The sequence below is a fragment of the Protomyctophum parallelum genome (assembly GCF_964188405.1).
Source record: "Protomyctophum parallelum genome assembly, chromosome: 13".
NCBI classification, from domain to species: domain Eukaryota; kingdom Metazoa; phylum Chordata; class Actinopteri; order Myctophiformes; family Myctophidae; genus Protomyctophum; species Protomyctophum parallelum.
In genome coordinates, this window is record NC_139708.1 from 52,432,791 (window position 1) to 52,453,002 (window position 20,212).

The 20,212-nt window shown below is 55.7% G+C and overlaps 1 long non-coding RNA gene across 1 annotated transcript; it reads right to left on the minus strand.

The window, feature by feature from the left end:
- Positions 1 to 14,004: 14,004 nt before the first annotated feature.
- LOC310868795 lies at positions 14,005 to 14,627 on the minus strand. The gene is made up of 3 exons (XR_014570099.1): positions 14,403 to 14,627; positions 14,115 to 14,287; positions 14,005 to 14,034 (listed from the first exon to the last, which is right to left on the minus strand). It is a non-coding gene; the product is annotated as an uncharacterized lncRNA (long non-coding RNA).
- Between the last annotated feature and the right edge of the window lie 5,585 nt (positions 14,628 to 20,212).

The following is a 20,212-nucleotide window of genomic DNA, read 5'->3' on the forward strand; positions in this document are numbered from 1 at the left end:
CCCGCCAATGGGGTGGCATCCGGGACCCCTCCTGCCAATGGGATGGCATCCGGCACCCCTCCCGCCAATGGGATGGCATCCGGCAACCCTCCCGCCAATGGGATGGCATCCGGGACCCCTCCCGCCAATGGGATGGCATCCGGCACCCCTCCCGCCAATAAGATGGCATCCGGCAACCCTCCCGCCAATGGGATGGCATCCGGCAACCCTCCCGCCAATGGGGTGGCATCCGGGACCCCTCCCGGCAATGGGATGGCATCCGGGACCCCTCCCGCCAATGGGGTGGCATCCGGGACCCCTCCCGCCAATGGGATGGCATCCGGCACCCCTCCCGCCAATGGGATGGCATCCGGCAACCCTCCCGCCAATGGGATGGCATCCGGCAACCCTCCCGCCAATGGGGTGGCATCCGGGACCCCTCCGGGCAATGGGATGGCATACGGGACCCCTCCCGCCAATGGGATGGCATCCGGCACCCCTCCCGCCAATGGGATGGCATCCGGCAACCCTCCCGCCAATGGGATGGCATCCGGCAACCCTCCCGCCAATGGGGTGGCATCCGGGACCCCTCCCGCCAATGGGATGGCATCCGGCAACCCTCCCGCCAATGGGATGGCATCCGGCAACCCTCCCGCCAATGGGATGGCATCCGGCAACCCTCCCGCCAATGGGGTGGCATCCGGGACCCCTCCCGCCAATGGGATGGCATCCGGCACACCTCCCGCCAATGGGATGGCATCCGGCAACCCTCCCGCCAATGGGATGGCATCCGGCAACCCTCCCGCCAATGGGATGGCATCCGGCAACCCTCCCGCCAATGGGGTGGCATCCGGGACCCCTCCTGCCAATGGGATGGCATCCGGCACCCCTCCCGCCAATGGGATGGCATCCGGCAACCCTCCCGCCAATGGGATGGCATCCGGCAACCCTCCCGCCAATGGGGTGGCATCCGGGACCCCTCCCGCCAATGGGATGGCATCCGGCACCCCTCCCGCCAATGGGATGGCATCCGGCAACCCTCCCGCCAATGGGATGGCATCCGGCAACCCTCCCGCCAATGGGGTGGCATCCGGGACCCCTCCCGCCAATGGGATGGCATCCGGCAACCCTCCCGCCAATGGGATGGCATCCGGCACCCCTCCCGCCAATGGGATGGCATCCGGCACCCCTCCCGCCAATGGGATGGCATCCGGCAACCCTCCCGCCAATGGGGTGGCATCCGGGACCCCTCCCGCCAATGGGATGGCATCCGGCACCCCTCCCGCCAATAAGATGGCATCCGGCAACCCTCCCGCCAATGGGATGGCATCCGGCAACCCTCCCGCCAATGGGGTGGCATCCGGGACCCCTCCCGGCAATGGGATGGCATCCGGGACCCCTCCCGCCAATGGGGTGGCATCCGGGACCCCTCCCGCCAATGGGATGGCATCCGGCACCCCTCCCGCCAATGGGATGGCATCCGGCAACCCTCCCGCCAATGGGATGGCATCCGGCAACCCTCCCGCCAATGGGGTGGCATCCGGGACCCCTCCGGGCAATGGGATGGCATACGGGACCCCTCCCGCCAATGGGATGGCATCCGGCACCCCTCCCGCCAATGGGATGGCATCCGGCAACCCTCCCGCCAATGGGATGGCATCCGGCAACCCTCCCGCCAATGGGGTGGCATCCGGGACCCCTCCCGCCAATGGGATGGCATCCGGCAACCCTCCCGCCAATGGGATGGCATCCGGCAACCCTCCCGCCAATGGGGTGGCATCCGGGACCCCTCCCGCCAATGGGATGGCATCCGGCAACCCTCCCGCCAATGGGATGGCATCCGGCACCCCTCCCGCCAATGGGATGGCATCCGGCAGCCCTCCCGCCAATGGGATGGCATCCGGCAACCCTCCCGCCAATGGGATGGCATCCGGCAACCCTCCCGCCAATGGGGTGGCATCCGGGACCCCTCCCGGCAATGGGATGGCATCCGGGACCCCTCCCGCCAATGGGATGGCATGCGGCAACCCTCCCGCCAATGGGATGGCATGCGGCAACCCTCCCGCCAATGGGATGTCATGCGGCAACCCTCCCGCCAATGGGATGGCATCCGGCAACCCTCCCGCCAATGGGATGGCATCCGGCAACCCTCCCGCCAATGGGGTGGCATCCGGGACCCCTCCCGCCAATGGGATGGCATCCGGCACCCCTCCCGCCAATGGGATGGCATCCGGCAACCCTCCCGCCAATGGGATGGCATCCGGCACCCCTCCCGCCAATGGGATGGCATCCGGCAATCCGATGGCATCCGCCAATGGGATGGCATCCGGCAACCCTCCCGCCAATGGGGTGGCATCCGGGACCCCTCCGGGCAATGGGATGGCATACGGGACCCCTCCCGCCAATGGGATGGCATCCGGCACCCCTCCCGCCAATGGGATGGCATCCGGCAGCCCTCCCGCCAATGGGATGGCATCCGGCAACCCTCCCGCCAATGGGATGGCATCCGGCAACCCTCCCGCCAATGGGGTGGCATCCGGGACCCCTCCCGGCAATAAGATGGCATCCGGGACCCCTCCCGCCAATGGGATGGCATGCGGCAACCCTCCCGCCAATGGGATGGCATGCGGCAACCCTCCCGCCAATGGGATGTCATGCGGCAACCCTCCCGCCAATGGGATGGCATCCGGCAACCCTCCCGCCAATGGGATGGCATCCGGCAACCCTCCCGCCAATGGGGTGGCATCCGGGACCCCTCCCGCCAATGGGATGGCATCCGGCACCCCTCCCGCCAATGGGATGGCATCCGGCAACCCTCCCGCCAATGGGATGGCATCCGGCAACCCTCCCGCCAATGGGATGGCATCCGGCACCCCTCCCGCCAATGGGATGGCATCCGGCACCCCTCCCGCCAATGGGATGGCATCCGGCAACCCTCCCGCCAATGGGGTGGCATCCGGGACCCCTCCCGCCAATGGGATGGCATCCGGCACCCCTCCCGCCAATAAGATGGCATCCGGCAACCCTCCCGCCAATGGGATGGCATCCGGCAACCCTCCCGCCAATGGGGTGGCATCCGGGACCCCTCCCGGCAATGGGATGGCATCCGGGACCCCTCCCGCCAATGGGGTGGAATCCGGGACCCCTCCCGCCAATGGGATGGCATCCGGCACCCCTCCCGCCAATGGGATGGCATCCGGCAACCCTCCCGCCAATGGGATGGCATCCGGCAACCCTCCCGCCAATGGGGTGGCATCCGGGACCCCTCCGGGCAATGGGATGGCATACGGGACCCCTCCCGCCAATGGGATGGCATCCGGCACCCCTCCCGCCAATGGGATGGCATCCGGCACCCCTCCCGCCAATGGGATGGCATCCGGCACCCCTCCCGCCAATGGGATGGCATCCGGCAACCCTCCCGCCAATGGGGTGGCATCCGGGACCCCTCCCGCCAATGGGATGGCATCCGGCACCCCTCCCGCCAATAAGATGGCATCCGGCAACCCTCCCGCCAATGGGATGGCATCCGGCAACCCTCCCGCCAATGGGGTGGCATCCGGGACCCCTCCCGGCAATGGGATGGCATCCGGGACCCCTCCCGCCAATGGGGTGGCATCCGGGACCCCTCCCGCCAATGGGATGGCATCCGGCACCCCTCCCGCCAATGGGATGGCATCCGGCAACCCTCCCGCCAATGGGATGGCATCCGGCAACCCTCCCGCCAATGGGGTGGCATCCGGGACCCCTCCGGGCAATGGGATGGCATACGGGACCCCTCCCGCCAATGGGATGGCATCCGGCACCCCTCCCGCCAATGGGATGGCATCCGGCAACCCTCCCGCCAATGGGATGGCATCCGGCAACCCTCCCGCCAATGGGGTGGCATCCGGGACCCCTCCCGCCAATGGGATGGCATCCGGCAACCCTCCCGCCAATGGGATGGCATCCGGCAACCCTCCCGCCAATGGGGTGGCATCCGGGACCCCTCCCGCCAATGGGATGGCATCCGGCAACCCTCCCGCCAATGGGATGGCATCCGGCACCCCTCCCGCCAATGGGATGGCATCCGGCAGCCCTCCCGCCAATGGGATGGCATCCGGCAACCCTCCCGCCAATGGGATGGCATCCGGCAACCCTCCCGCCAATGGGGTGGCATCCGGGACCCCTCCCGGCAATGGGATGGCATCCGGGACCCCTCCCGCCAATGGGATGGCATGCGGCAACCCTCCCGCCAATGGGATGGCATGCGGCAACCCTCCCGCCAATGGGATGTCATGCGGCAACCCTCCCGCCAATGGGATGGCATCCGGCAACCCTCCCGCCAATGGGATGGCATCCGGCAACCCTCCCGCCAATGGGGTGGCATCCGGGACCCCTCCCGCCAATGGGATGGCATCCGGCACCCCTCCCGCCAATGGGATGGCATCCGGCAACCCTCCCGCCAATGGGATGGCATCCGGCACCCCTCCCGCCAATGGGATGGCATCCGGCAATCCGATGGCATCCGCCAATGGGATGGCATCCGGCAACCCTCCCGCCAATGGGGTGGCATCCGGGACCCCTCCGGGCAATGGGATGGCATACGGGACCCCTCCCGCCAATGGGATGGCATCCGGCACCCCTCCCGCCAATGGGATGGCATCCGGCAGCCCTCCCGCCAATGGGATGGCATCCGGCAACCCTCCCGCCAATGGGATGGCATCCGGCAACCCTCCCGCCAATGGGGTGGCATCCGGGACCCCTCCCGGCAATAAGATGGCATCCGGGACCCCTCCCGCCAATGGGATGGCATGCGGCAACCCTCCCGCCAATGGGATGGCATGCGGCAACCCTCCCGCCAATGGGATGTCATGCGGCAACCCTCCCGCCAATGGGATGGCATCCGGCAACCCTCCCGCCAATGGGATGGCATCCGGCAACCCTCCCGCCAATGGGGTGGCATCCGGGACCCCTCCCGCCAATGGGATGGCATCCGGCACCCCTCCCGCCAATGGGATGGCATCCGGCAACCCTCCCGCCAATGGGATGGCATCCGGCAACCCTCCCGCCAATGGGATGGCATCCGGCACCCCTCCCGCCAATGGGATGGCATCCGGCACCCCTCCCGCCAATGGGATGGCATCCGGCAACCCTCCCGCCAATGGGGTGGCATCCGGGACCCCTCCCGCCAATGGGATGGCATCCGGCACCCCTCCCGCCAATAAGATGGCATCCGGCAACCCTCCCGCCAATGGGATGGCATCCGGCAACCCTCCCGCCAATGGGGTGGCATCCGGGACCCCTCCCGGCAATGGGATGGCATCCGGGACCCCTCCCGCCAATGGGGTGGAATCCGGGACCCCTCCCGCCAATGGGATGGCATCCGGCACCCCTCCCGCCAATGGGATGGCATCCGGCAACCCTCCCGCCAATGGGATGGCATCCGGCAACCCTCCCGCCAATGGGGTGGCATCCGGGACCCCTCCGGGCAATGGGATGGCATACGGGACCCCTCCCGCCAATGGGATGGCATCCGGCACCCCTCCCGCCAATGGGATGGCATCCGGCAACCCTCCCGCCAATGGGATGGCATCCGGCAACCCTCCCGCCAATGGGGTGGCATCCGGGACCCCTCCCACCAATGGGATGGCATCCGGCAACCCTCCCGCCAATGGGATGGCATCCGGCAACCCTCCCGCCAATGGGATGGCATCCGGCAACCCTCCCGCCAATGGGGTGGCATCCGGGACCCCTCCCGCCAATGGGATGGCATCCGGCACACCTCCCGCCAATGGGATGGCATCCGGCAACCCTCCCGCCAATGGGATGGCATCCGGCAACCCTCCCGCCAATGGGGTGGCATCCGGGACCCCTCCGGGCAATGGGATGGCATACGGGACCCCTCCCGCCAATGGGATGGCATCCGGCACCCCTCCCGCCAATGGGATGGCATCCGGCACCCCTCCCGCCAATGGGATGGCATCCGGCACCCCTCCCGCCAATGGGATGGCATCCGGCAACCCTCCCGCCAATGGGGTGGCATCCGGGACCCCTCCCGCCAATGGGATGGCATCCGGCACCCCTCCCGCCAATAAGATGGCATCCGGCAACCCTCCCGCCAATGGGGTGGCATCCGGGACCCCTCCCGCCAATGGGATGGCATCCGGCACCCCTCCCGCCAATGGGATGGCATCCGGCAATCCGATGGCATCCGCCAATGGGATGGCATCCGGCAACCCTCCCGCCAATGGGGTGGCATCCGGGACCCCTCCGGGCAATGGGATGGCATACGGGACCCCTCCCGCCAATGGGATGGCATCCGGCACCCCTCCCGCCAATGGGATGGCATCCGGCAGCCCTCCCGCCAATGGGATGGCATCCGGCAACCCTCCCGCCAATGGGATGGCATCCGGCAACCCTCCCGCCAATGGGGTGGCATCCGGGACCCCTCCCGGCAATGGGATGGCATCCGGGACCCCTCCCGCCAATGGGATGGCATGCGGCAACCCTCCCGCCAATGGGATGGCATGCGGCAACCCTCCCGCCAATGGGATGTCATGCGGCAACCCTCCCGCCAATGGGATGGCATCCGGCAACCCTCCCGCCAATGGGGTGGCATCCGGCACCCCTCCCGCCAATGGGATGGCATCCGGCAACCCTCCCGCCAATGGGATGGCATCCGGCAACCCTCCCGCCAATGGGGTGGCATCCGGGACCCCTCCCGCCAATGGGATGGCATCCGGCAACCCTCCCGCCAATGGGATGGCATCCGGCAACCCTCCCGCCAATGGGGTGGCATCCGGGACCCCTCCTGCCAATGGGATGGCATCCGGCACCCCTCCCGCCAATGGGATGGCATCCGGCAACCCTCCCGCCAATGGGATGGCATCCGGCAACCCTCCCGCCAATGGGGTGGCATCCGGGACCCCTCCCGCCAATGGGATGGCATCCGGCACCCCTCCCGCCAATGGGATGGCATCCGGCACCCCTCCCGCCAATGGGATGGCATCCGGCACCCCTCCCGCCAATGGGATGGCATCCGGCAACCCTCCCGCCAATGGGGTGGCATCCGGGACCCCTCCCGCCAATGGGATGGCATCCGGCACCCCTCCCGCCAATAAGATGGCATCCGGCAACCCTCCCGCCAATGGGGTGGCATCCGGGACCCCTCCCGCCAATGGGATGGCATCCGGCACCCCTCCCGCCAATGGGATGGCATCCGGCAATCCGATGGCATCCGCCAATGGGATGGCATCCGGCAACCCTCCCGCCAATGGGGTGGCATCCGGGACCCCTCCGGGCAATGGGATGGCATACGGGACCCCTCCCGCCAATGGGATGGCATCCGGCACCCCTCCCGCCAATGGGATGGCATCCGGCAGCCCTCCCGCCAATGGGATGGCATCCGGCAACCCTCCCGCCAATGGGATGGCATCCGGCAACCCTCCCGCCAATGGGGTGGCATCCGGGACCCCTCCCGGCAATGGGATGGCATCCGGGACCCCTCCCGCCAATGGGATGGCATGCGGCAACCCTCCCGCCAATGGGATGGCATGCGGCAACCCTCCCGCCAATGGGATGTCATGCGGCAACCCTCCCGCCAATGGGATGGCATCCGGCAACCCTCCCGCCAATGGGGTGGCATCCGGCACCCCTCCCGCCAATGGGATGGCATCCGGCAACCCTCCCGCCAATGGGATGGCATCCGGCAACCCTCCCGCCAATGGGGTGGCATCCGGGACCCCTCCCGCCAATGGGATGGCATCCGGCAACCCTCCCGCCAATGGGATGGCATCCGGCAACCCTCCCGCCAATGGGGTGGCATCCGGGACCCCTCCTGCCAATGGGATGGCATCCGGCACCCCTCCCGCCAATGGGATGGCATCCGGCAACCCTCCCGCCAATGGGGTGGCATCCGGGACCCCTCCTGCCAATGGGATGGCATCCGGCACCCCTCCCGCCAATGGGATGGCATCCGGCAACCCTCCCGCCAATGGGATGGCATCCGGCAACCCTCCCGCCAATGGGGTGGCATCCGGGACCCCTCCCGCCAATGGGATGGCATCCGGCACCCCTCCCGCCAATGGGATGGCATCCGGCAACCCTCCCGCCAATGGGATGGCATCCGGCACCCCTCCCGCCAATAAGATGGCATCCGGCAACCCTCCCGCCAATGGGATGGCATCCGGCAACCCTCCCGCCAATGGGGTGGCATCCGGGACCCCTCCCGGCAATGGGATGGCATCCGGGACCCCTCCCGCCAATGGGGTGGCATCCGGGACCCCTCCCGTCAATGGGATGGCATCCGGCACCCCTCCCGCCAATGGGATGGCATCCGGCAACCCTCCCGCCAATGGGATGGCATCCGGCAACCCTCCCGCCAATGGGGTGGCATCCGGGACCCCTCCGGGCAATGGGATGGCATACGGGACCCCTCCCGCCAATGGGATGGCATCCGGCACCCCTCCCGCCAATGGGATGGCATCCGGCAACCCTCCCGCCAATGGGATGGCATCCGGCAACCCTCCCGCCAATGGGGTGGCATCCGGGACCCCTCCCGCCAATGGGATGGCATCCGGCAACCCTCCCGCCAATGGGATGGCATCCGGCACCCCTCCCGCCAATGGGATGGCATCCGGCAGCCCTCCCGCCAATGGGATGGCATCCGGCAACCCTCCCGCCAATGGGATGGCATCCGGCAACCCTCCCGCCAATGGGGTGGCATCCGGGACCCCTCCCGGCAATGGGATGGCATCCGGGACCCCTCCCGCCAATGGGATGGCATGCGGCAACCCTCCCGCCAATGGGATGGCATGCGGCAACCCTCCCGCCAATGGGATGTCATGCGGCAACCCTCCCGCCAATGGGATGGCATCCGGCAACCCTCCCGCCAATGGGATGGCATCCGGCAACCCTCCCGCCAATGGGGTGGCATCCGGGACCCCTCCCGCCAATGGGATGGCATCCGGCACCCCTCCCGCCAATGGGATGGCATCCGGCAACCCTCCCGCCAATGGGATGGCATCCGGCAACCCTCCCGCCAATGGGGTGGCATCCGGGACCCCTCCCGCCAATGGGATGGCATCCGGCAACCCTCCCGCCAATGGGATGGCATCCGGCAACCCTCCCGCCAATGGGGTGGCATCCGGGACCCCTCCTGCCAATGGGATGGCATCCGGCACCCCTCCCGCCAATGGGATGGCATCCGGCAACCCTCCCGCCAATGGGATGGCATCCGGCAACCCTCCCGCCAATGGGGTGGCATCCGGGACCCCTCCCGCCAATGGGATGGCATCCGGCACCCCTCCCGCCAATGGGATGGCATCCGGCAACCCTCCCGCCAATGGGATGGCATCCGGCAACCCTCCCGCCAATGGGGTGGCATCCGGGACCCCTCCCGCCAATGGGATGGCATCCGGCAACCCTCCCGCCAATGGGATGGCATCCGGCACCCCTCCCGCCAATGGGATGGCATCCGGCACCCCTCCCGCCAATGGGATGGCATCCGGCAACCCTCCCGCCAATGGGGTGGCATCCGGGACCCCTCCCGCCAATGGGATGGCATCCGGCACCCCTCCCGCCAATAAGATGGCATCCGGCAACCCTCCCGCCAATGGGATGGCATCCGGCAACCCTCCCGCCAATGGGGTGGCATCCGGGACCCCTCCCGGCAATGGGATGGCATCCGGGACCCCTCCCGCCAATGGGGTGGCATCCGGGACCCCTCCCGCCAATGGGATGGCATCCGGCACCCCTCCCGCCAATGGGATGGCATCCGGCAACCCTCCCGCCAATGGGATGGCATCCGGCAACCCTCCCGCCAATGGGGTGGCATCCGGGACCCCTCCGGGCAATGGGATGGCATACGGGACCCCTCCCGCCAATGGGATGGCATCCGGCACCCCTCCCGCCAATGGGATGGCATCCGGCAACCCTCCCGCCAATGGGATGGCATCCGGCAACCCTCCCGCCAATGGGGTGGCATCCGGGACCCCTCCCGCCAATGGGATGGCATCCGGCAACCCTCCCGCCAATGGGATGGCATCCGGCAACCCTCCCGCCAATGGGATGGCATCCGGCAACCCTCCCGCCAATGGGGTGGCATCCGGGACCCCTCCCGCCAATGGGATGGCATCCGGCACACCTCCCGCCAATGGGATGGCATCCGGCAACCCTCCCGCCAATGGGATGGCATCCGGCAACCCTCCCGCCAATGGGGTGGCATCCGGGACCCCTCCGGGCAATGGGATGGCATACGGGACCCCTCCCGCCAATGGGATGGCATCCGGCACCCCTCCCGCCAATGGGATGGCATCCGGCAGCCCTCCCGCCAATGGGATGGCATCCGGCAACCCTCCCGCCAATGGGATGGCATCCGGCAACCCTCCCGCCAATGGGGTGGCATCCGGGACCCCTCCCGGCAATGGGATGGCATCCGGGACCCCTCCCGCCAATGGGATGGCATCCGGGACCCCTCCCGCCAATGGGATGGCATGCGGCAACCCTCCCGCCAATGGGATGGCATGCGGCAACCCTCCCGCCAATGGGATGGCATCCGGCAACCCTCCCGCCAATGGGATGGCATCCGGCAACCCTCCCGCCAATGGGGTGGCATCCGGGACCCCTCCCGCCAATGGGATGGCATCCGGCACCCCTCCCGCCAATGGGATGGCATCCGGCAACCCTCCCGCCAATGGGATGGCATCCGGCAACCCTCCCGCCAATGGGGTGGCATCCGGGACCCCTCCCGCCAATGGGATGGCATCCGGCAACCCTCCCGCCAATGGGATGGCATCCGGCAACCCTCCCGCCAATGGGGTGGCATCCGGGACTTTAAGGGACATGAAGTTGTTTCTCTTTTGCGTTCCTCAAGCATAGTGTGGACACTGTGCAAGATGTTACACACTTCCACAATGGAATTCTTCTCCTTTTCCATTTCTTGAATGCGTGAGTGGAATACACACATGAGTGAGTGCATGTGCCAAAGGTAAATCTCACTAAATTAATTTTCAAAAAACCTCTTGATCATTGCGGGTGGCTTTTCCTGGGACAGAAACACTGGGCGAAAAGAGCAAGAATCCCTAGAATCCGTTGCCCGAATATTACCAGATATGATTCAAATCTGGTGATATCCATATGGATACTCTCCGGATTCTTGACATAATAGATTTCATGTTCGGAGAATATTCAAACTCAGGATTGGGACCACTTTATTCTTGTAGAATTTGGAGTAAATTGGATCCAATATACATGTCATATGCAATGTCAAGATATGTCCACTATCCATATTTCAAGTCCTAACACCAGGAGCAATTTTGTCCGGATATGACCTGTAACCATGTCCCAAATCCAAACACTAGTTGTATCTTGTGTCAGAATATGATCTGAATATGACCTGTAACCATGTCCCAAGTCCAAACACTAGTTGTATCTTGTGTCAGAATATGATCTGAATATGACCTGTAACCATGTCCCAAGTCCAAACACTAGTTGTATCTCGTGTCAGAATATGATCTGAATATGACCTGTAACCATGTCCCAAGTCCAAACACTAGTTGTATCTTGTGTCAGAATATGATCTGAATATGACCTGTAACCATGTCCCAAGTCCAAACACTAGTTGTATCTTATGTCAGAATATGATCTGAATATGACCTGTAACCATGTCCCAAGTCCAAACACTAGTTGTATCTCGTGTCAGAATATGATCTGAATATGACCTGTAACCATGTCCCAAGTCCAAACACTAATTGTATCCTGTCAGAATATGACCATATACCACACACAAATTGATCAGTGTACCCAAAACTTTATACTAGGCCCAGTACAGCTCCTTTTTCCTGTACACCAAATATCATCAAAAAAGGCTCACAACTAATTGGTCAGGTCAGGATAAACATTTTTTATTATTATTATTATTATCCAAAACACATGCACATATGACATGCTTAAACATGTAGCAGGTGCAATGTTAAGAGTCCACAGAACACATACATACGAAATAAATGCTTAAACATGTACAGCTAGGTGTAACGTTAGAATCCACAGAAGACATGTAAATATGAAATGCTTAAACATGTAGCTAGGTGTAATGTTAAGAGTCCACAGAAGACATGCAGAAATAAATGCTTAAACATGTAAATAGGTTCTAACATTAGTTAGAATCCACAGAAGTGAACCTTCCAAGCCTGTTTTCTCAACTCGCCGTTTCTCTGCAAGACATTACTCTATAAGCCATATATCTAAAACTGGTGGGTCAAACTGAACAACCTTTTTTCACATAAGAAATAAAATAAAACGACAGGATGGGTCCCTGAGTAGCTGAGAGGGTGAATAAAACAATAAAAACGACAGGGTGGGTCCTGAGAAGCTGATCGATACATACCACACTCTGGCGTGGTGGACATGTGCCCTCGCACAGAGGTTTTTGGTCCAAAGAAGTCTCTCCTGAACAAGGTCAACAGTCTCACACACAAGTCAGGGAGGGCATGGAGTGCAGTAGGGGAAACCTCACTCAGACTCTTTGGGCTCCATCTTGCGCCACCACCCCTTATCCCTAAACTTATTTGCCATTTTTTACTATTTTAAAACATTTAAAAATAGTTCAACTAGCTACATCTACATCGACACATTGTTAGCTTGTCAGTAGATGGGCTATTTGTACTATTTTAAAATAGTTAAAAATGGCAAATAAGTTTAGGGATAAGGGGTGGTGCAAGATATAGGGCTCACACACACACACACACACACACACACACACACACACACACACACACTCTGTCACTCCCTCCTCCTACAGTCTCTTTCTCTTCACCCTCCTGCTGGGCTTCCTTTATGTAGAGCCGTAAGTTGGCGTCAGCTCCTTTTAGGTGGATCAGGTCCGCCACACTGAGGAACGTCTCTCCCACCTCTTTTCTCTTTTTGTAGAGCTGGGTAAACATAATGGGAAAGAGCAGGTTAGACTTTTAAAGCAATCAAAACAACAAAAACATGCTATGCTAGGGGTCATTTTAACATTTACTCAGGCATAAAATAGAAACCCAGACTTCTTGATTCAGCAATTTTCAAATTGAGACATTTAGGACACTTAATCCAGAGCAATTTACAGTAAACTAGATTACTAGAAACCTCATAAATACATATTTACTTTTGATCATCAATGACTATTTCTAAGAGCCAAGAGTATAATCTGTACAGTGATACTATAAGTAAACTAACTGCTGTCTACATAATGTGATAGGTAAATTACACATTTTAGCCTATATTACTGTTATCAGACACTTATCAGTAATTTATCCACTACCAATTACTCTATTTTAACCATGTTAGATTAATAATTGACAACATCCGTTTTTTGGGGGAAATCAAATCAAATCAATGAACAGAAATTGGAGAAAAAAAACACAGCTCCATACGTATTAGGATAATATCAGTCACCAGAACCAAGGACGGTGTTTTCAATTAATCCAACATGGTTAAAGGACCACTTCACAACCTATCTTGATATAATAGGCAATAGAATCTGGTGACTTACAAGGGATTGCGTGTTTGTCAATCACAACGAAGTATTTGTGTATCGCACTCTTCTGGGTCCCCACAGCAAGTAGATAGGGTTGAAGGCTCTCTGTGATGCTGTCCAGATGCCCCTCGACACTGATCCCAGTCTGTGACGACAAGAGAAATTAATTAGTCTCGCTATTAATATTAGTCACGGTTTGCAAACAGTTTAGAGCCCAACTGTTATGGGATATCCACCAGAATCACTTATTGGCACAAAATGCAAGATGCTCAGCGATTTACAATAAGCAAGGTAATACATTGATAGAACTAGTAATGTAAGAAAAACATGGGTAGAAGACCAAGCAACTATTCAGTTAAAATATATATTTTTTTTATATGCAATTAGTGCTACGTTAAATGCTATGGGCTGGAGTCTGAAGCTTACCTTGATGAACTTCACCAGGTGGTCAATGGCCTGTCTGGCCGATAGCTTTCCGGGTCTCTTGTTTTTGCCTTGTGGTGAAGGTGGCATGAGGTGGATCATAAGCAAGATGGACGACATCTCACTGTCCCATCCTGAAAATACAAGAAAATTCACAAATACAATTTTTATTAAAATCGGTTTACACTTCCATATTCCTTTAATTCCAGCGTACCATTTTCCAGTTGTTCCATTGTGGATTCAGCGTTATGAAGCAGATCTTGAAGGTCGGATGTCTGGGTGAGCCCACGGCTTTCTTTCAGGACTTTCTGCATGTAGAAAGTGGGCCACCTCCAAGAACTTTGCAGAGATGTCATCACCAAACATCAGCCTGAAATACTGCTCTATCTGCAGATGGAATTCAGACGACAACATGGTTGAAAAAAACACCAGGGATGTGATCTGTTTAGTTATTTTTCATTTCAGTTTTACTTTAAGGCAAGTCAGTTAAAGAGCCACATACCATTCCTGCGATGTCAAGAAATCTTGGAAAGGTGGTGAATATTTCAGAGGACTTCACTGGACCATGAACCATTGCTTGGCGATGGGTGAATGTCTGTTTCATCTTCTCCTTGATGATTGCTTCATCAGTTGTATGCTTCATCAGTGCGATGGCCTCACGACACTGGGTTTCTGTGGTTAGCTGGTTTTCCTCACTGAAGGGGGATCTGTCGCCAGCATCTGGTCCACCTGTAACAGTGTTGAAACCACTCATACTACTGCAATACTTTCCAGTGATATTTACTATAAGGATGCATCTAGATGTTTGCCCAGGAACCAAACTAGTGAAAACAAAACATCTTCAAGCTCACCGCATGTCATGCCGCGTTGTGAGCTTGTAGATCGGCTACTTTCACTACTTTATAAACACTTATCTCCTAATTTATGGAATTACTCAGGTTTCTTTTGTTTATAAATGAAATTACTAAAATAACACCAGAGGGCCACTCTTGTTTATTTGCCACCACTGTAGCAAAAATGCATTGCACACATTAAAAATGAATTTAACATGCCCTTCATGGAGACTTGCTAAAATCAAGGTCAAAAGGTCTGACATCTGCAGTGCTGAACTAGGAGAAAGCTCAGCATACAGAAATGTTAAATAATATTTAGTTGAAAACAGTCCTATTTTTAGCAACCAGAAGTGAGGAGTAAAGAGTTTGGACTTGTTTTATCTACTTACATAGCTCAAATTGCCCTGGGGGTCTGCCAGATAAGGGGACAATGCAGTGATATCTTTGCATAATGCATATTCCTCTTTGTTACGCCTTGAAGGACTCGTCCTATAGTGCATGGACACACACACAAACGAGATCCAAACAAAAGTATATTTGTGCCGATGCCTTCTGCAAAAGGAAGGCTCTTGGTCTGCAACAAGTAAAACAAAAAAAGTATATTGGGTGCTTATGTTTATATGCAGTGAACATACCCATGTTCACTCGCCATGTGTGCCACAAGTATCTTCACCAGGTCACGTCTCCTAACATCTGTAATGCTTTTGGTCCGAGCATACTCGTTCATGATCCTCTCCCCTCCCGGTTTGTCCTTCAGAATCCTTTCAATCATCTAAGTGGGAGGAGACAAACAGGGGGGGGGGGCACAGTGATAGACAGTAATATTTTTAAGCACTGGCGCAACAGGCCCTACATTTGGTGGCAAAGTATAGTTACAGTGACAAAAATGTAAACCATGCTCCCATCCCGCGACTCAGTTGCTCAGCTGAGAGACAATATTTCCTCGCTCAGGTGGGTGCGGAGGCTAGAGAAACGGGCAACTGGCATGAGAGTGGCCACCATCCCCCCTTTTCTCCGCAATTGTACTTGGCTATTTGATTATCAGAATCATCATCTTCAATTCAATCATCACCAATTTCAAACAGTCATCTGCAAAGCTTACCTGAGCGAGACGAGTCTGGTCAGCTCTGTTGCTTTGCGCAGGACTCGGCTGCAAAATGATGGTGTCATCAGAGTCTCCATTTTCTGCACTGGAGCTGCTGCAGCTGGCAATAGAGAAGCTTGGAGTGGGGCTCACTGGATCTAGCCATGTTGACATAACAGGTGATAATAATAACATGTGAGAGGGGATCGTTTGTGACAAGTGTGATGTGAAAAGACACTTTTTGTACATCAGAGAATTCTGAAGTACAAAAATACATGACATTTTAGGTTAGCCAGGACTGTGTGGATTACAAGACTCCAAATTAATTAGTAAATAACTCACCTTCAGGATCTGGGCCTAAACGCACCCAGGTCTGGTTTCTTTACAAGAAACTCAAACGCCTCCTCATCAACTTCCGTGTTCAAGTCATCATAGACTTTTAAATCCAAAATAGGAATTTCAAATTTCCTGGAAACTGAAGACAAAACAAGATTGATCAGAATCAGACTTTGTCATTGTGCTGAGAGTGCACGGGCCGCAGCAACTTGGGTCGCACTGCCACATAAATCTGTTGTGCAATTTATTAGATTTTTATTAAAGGTCACACATCTATGTCACTTTAGATTTGAACCACTTTAACCATTATTTTAAACTTTAGCTATTCAAAATATAGCTTTTCAAAATTAGCAGATATATATAAGTATATATATATAAGATCATAGCGCACCACTGAGTGCTGTGAGCTTGTAGACCTGCCATTTTAGAAAAATCATTAACATTTGTGCAAAATTTTGAATATATATAATTATATATATTATTTTTTAAAGCAACATTTCTAACTCAAATCTTTCTCAAGGTCTCTGGAACATATTTATAGATGGGGGTCTGCAGTCAAAATACATATAATTCTATGGGTAAAAAAAGCACCATTAATATAGAAACATATGACTCCCAGTTGCATAGGCCCTATGCATAGGGCATGCCATAGCCATTGTGAAATTTGTTTCACTCACCAGACTCCAAAAATGATTTGAAGGTCAGTTGCCCGTCGTAGCAAATGTGACCCTTACAGCCTACATCCTTTAAAACAAATAAATAATAAGAGTTACTATGACGATATAGGGCAGTGGTCTTCAACCCATTTCATATCAAGGCCCATTATTCTTTCAGCTTTTGAGCCCTGGACCACCATTTCATGAGATTTAGCCTCTCAGACCCAACCCATTGATCAAAAATAATTCTACATTCTCTAATTATGATGTATAATTGTAAATGAAGTAATGCAGATGTTTAACAATAATTGAATTATTGTGTAAAATGAAACCTCATGAGTTAAAGAAATATCTATATGGGTCAAGAGTTAAAGATCTATAATCGATATCGATGTCCGTTTGTTTGGATAGTTTTATGACCAAGCAAGCATGTTTACGGACTACACTCACTACAGTGGTTACATTAAATTACATTACCTGGTACAACATTAATGAATAAACATGATAGCAATACTGTTCATAATGTAATACTCGTGTTGCACCGACGTACATTGCGTTAATACGTTATGCTATTAATTAAAAGGTTGTTTAATCAATAGTGTGCCTGCTAACGTAGCGTTAGCCAACATGCTAACATCCAAGTAGTAACTTGTGGCCACTGGCCAGCTGGCCTGGAGCTGTAATGTTCCAAATCAGTTACAAACATTGCCATTTACTAAGTTAACCAATAATAATCTTACCTGGTATTTTATCCATCAAAGTGAAGAAAAGGTTTAAATAAAATGAAGTCCAGTATAGTAGCGCGGTGCCGATGAGGACTGAGGGGAAGTGCCGTGTTACTTGCCCGACTGCCCGTGTAGTGTACTGCTGTCTTCTTTAGCTGCGTTCGGAGAAAATGGCGCCTTCTTCAGATTCAAAAAATCTAGGCATAGTAGGCGTGGCCTTGCTGTATTACTCCAATAGAAATTCTTCTGGAATTTTGCTCTCACTCTATTGGTCATTGGAGATGGCCATACTAGACTTTCATGTTACACTATCACATTGCATTTAAACAAAATATTTACACAATTAGAGAATGTAGAAGAATGTGTTATTTTGTTCAACGTTTGCCTGCAGCAGATTTTCCTAATTAATTAGAGAGAATTTTGTGCGTGCGTGCGTGCGTGTGTGTTGTGTTGTGTTGTGGTGTGTGTGTGTGTGTGTGTGTGTGTGTGTGTGTGTGTGTGTGTGTGTGTGTGTGTGTGTGTGTGTGTACGGTTGTAATGCACGTAGCTCGAGAACCGGCCCACCGACTTCAAATTTGACACATGCGTTATTGCGTTCCACACCCCCACAGGGAGGGCAGTGCCCGGTATCGAGTCGGACCCATGGTTTTCCAGAACCACCACAAAAAGGCTCTGGTCAGGCTCTGCCAGTGGGCCTAATGATTGAAACATCACGGTTTCCCGAGTCCACCTCAGCGGCTCAGCCCATACATGCAGGCAGCGGGGAGCTACCGGGGGTGTAGGGGGGGTGGTCACACCCCGGCCCGGACCTCCTGAGGGTCCGGACTGTCAGATGATCGATGGACGATTTTTTACACAGTCACTCACGACTGATAAAACCATCGGGCCCCCGCGAATCCCAGGCTCCCGCAATTAACTAACTAACTCCTCTTGCTTCTGAAGAAGTCGCCGGTCGCTTTCTTTTTTTCTCTGATGTAAAGAGAAGTTTGTGGCAGCGCGAGCTGCGCGCGCGACCCATACTGCTGCGGCCCGTGCACTCAGCACATCGCAATTTCGTTTTTTTCTGCTGCTGCAGTTGGAATTAAATAATGACAAATCAAGCAATCTTAAATCTTGAATTAACCAGATACAGAGCTTATTTAGCCTATAATAGCCTACACTTTAACAAAATATCATGTCTGTCTGATGAGAATGTACTGCGCTGCCGAGAGAGAGTCACTGTAAGCGGTCCAGCCAGGGCTACAAAAGTGGCAAGACCTGTCACTCATTAGTAGGCTAATATAATCACTCTGTGTGATTGCATATGTGTGGACTTCCTTTTCTCCACAACGGACTGTTTCGATTCTAAACCCCTTCTCCTTCTTGTTGCTTTTCCCTGTGTGCGATCACTCAGCAATAAGGTGATTAGTGAAACAGAACACAAAGATGAGTAGTAGCCTATTTATTTTTTTAACACGCAGCACCTCTCTCTCTCTACGTCTCTCTCTCTCTCTCTCTCTCTCTCTCTCTCTCTCTCTCTCTCTCTCTCTCTCTCATGTGTGTGCACTGCTGCGCAATGTCACAGACACAGACGCGATCAATAATATATAGCATAAATAACAGGCAAAATATAACACTTTCCCTCTATCTGTGACTGATCATCTCCTCACACACATAACTCCTCTCTCGTCCGCCACTGCATGCAGGCTTCTTCACCAACTGTAGAAGCTCTTTAACAGTTTGAAGGGGTTTACGGCACACAGGCATGACTTCAGTGACCTGTCAACCGGCTGGATACAGAATGTGCAGGGGTCTTAGTCATTCATGAGCATGCAGAGGACATATTTTATCTCCTTCTGACTGACTTCAATGAGCCAACAGGGACTGGGAACCAAATTCAACCAATAATGCTCTGAGCCCTGCTTGCCTAATCTGTACAGTAGGCTATGCACATTATGCAATTTGGCTCGCCGAGAGTAACGAGAAATTAGGTCTCCTCAAAAATGGACACTCCTAAAGGTCAACGGTCACCCAATTAAGAGGCTTTTCAAGTGTCTCTCAATCACTTCTAAGTACGTCGACCATGAAGACTAGACGACATTCGGACTGCGCCGATTAAAAAATAAAATAAATTGTTTCAGGTAAAAGACACTTGTTCTGACTTACTTTTTGACGCTGAATCTGATATGCTTGGTGTTGTAGACATACTGGAACATTAAGCAGCTGCTGTTCAATTTTTTAGATTCCTAGGACCTTTTGTTGATCAGGCAAGTCTGACTGTGTGTGTGTGTGTGTGTGTGTGTGTGTGTGTGTGTGTGTGTGTGTGTGTGTGTGTGTGTGTGTGTGTGTGTGTGTGACTTCCGTTAATCTCCATTATGTATAACCATTCTAGTCATAGGCCTACTGTTTAAAAAAGCTGGTGAGAAATGATGACCAAAAGCTGACTAGCTGCTATATAGACAAATTTCAGAAAGCTCAGCTGCATGGTGCACTGCCACCAATACCAGTGTGCAGCATTTAAGGGTTTCTATTAAAAGAATAAGGAATGGCAAGTGAAAGGGTATTAGGAGGACTGTACTGGTCAAATGACGTAAACTGCACAGTTCCCTCGCCATTTGTGGCTCAAAGTGGGAGGTCACTCATGACACCATGACCCAAATGGCATTGAGGATTCACATGACTTCACTTGGCATATTAAT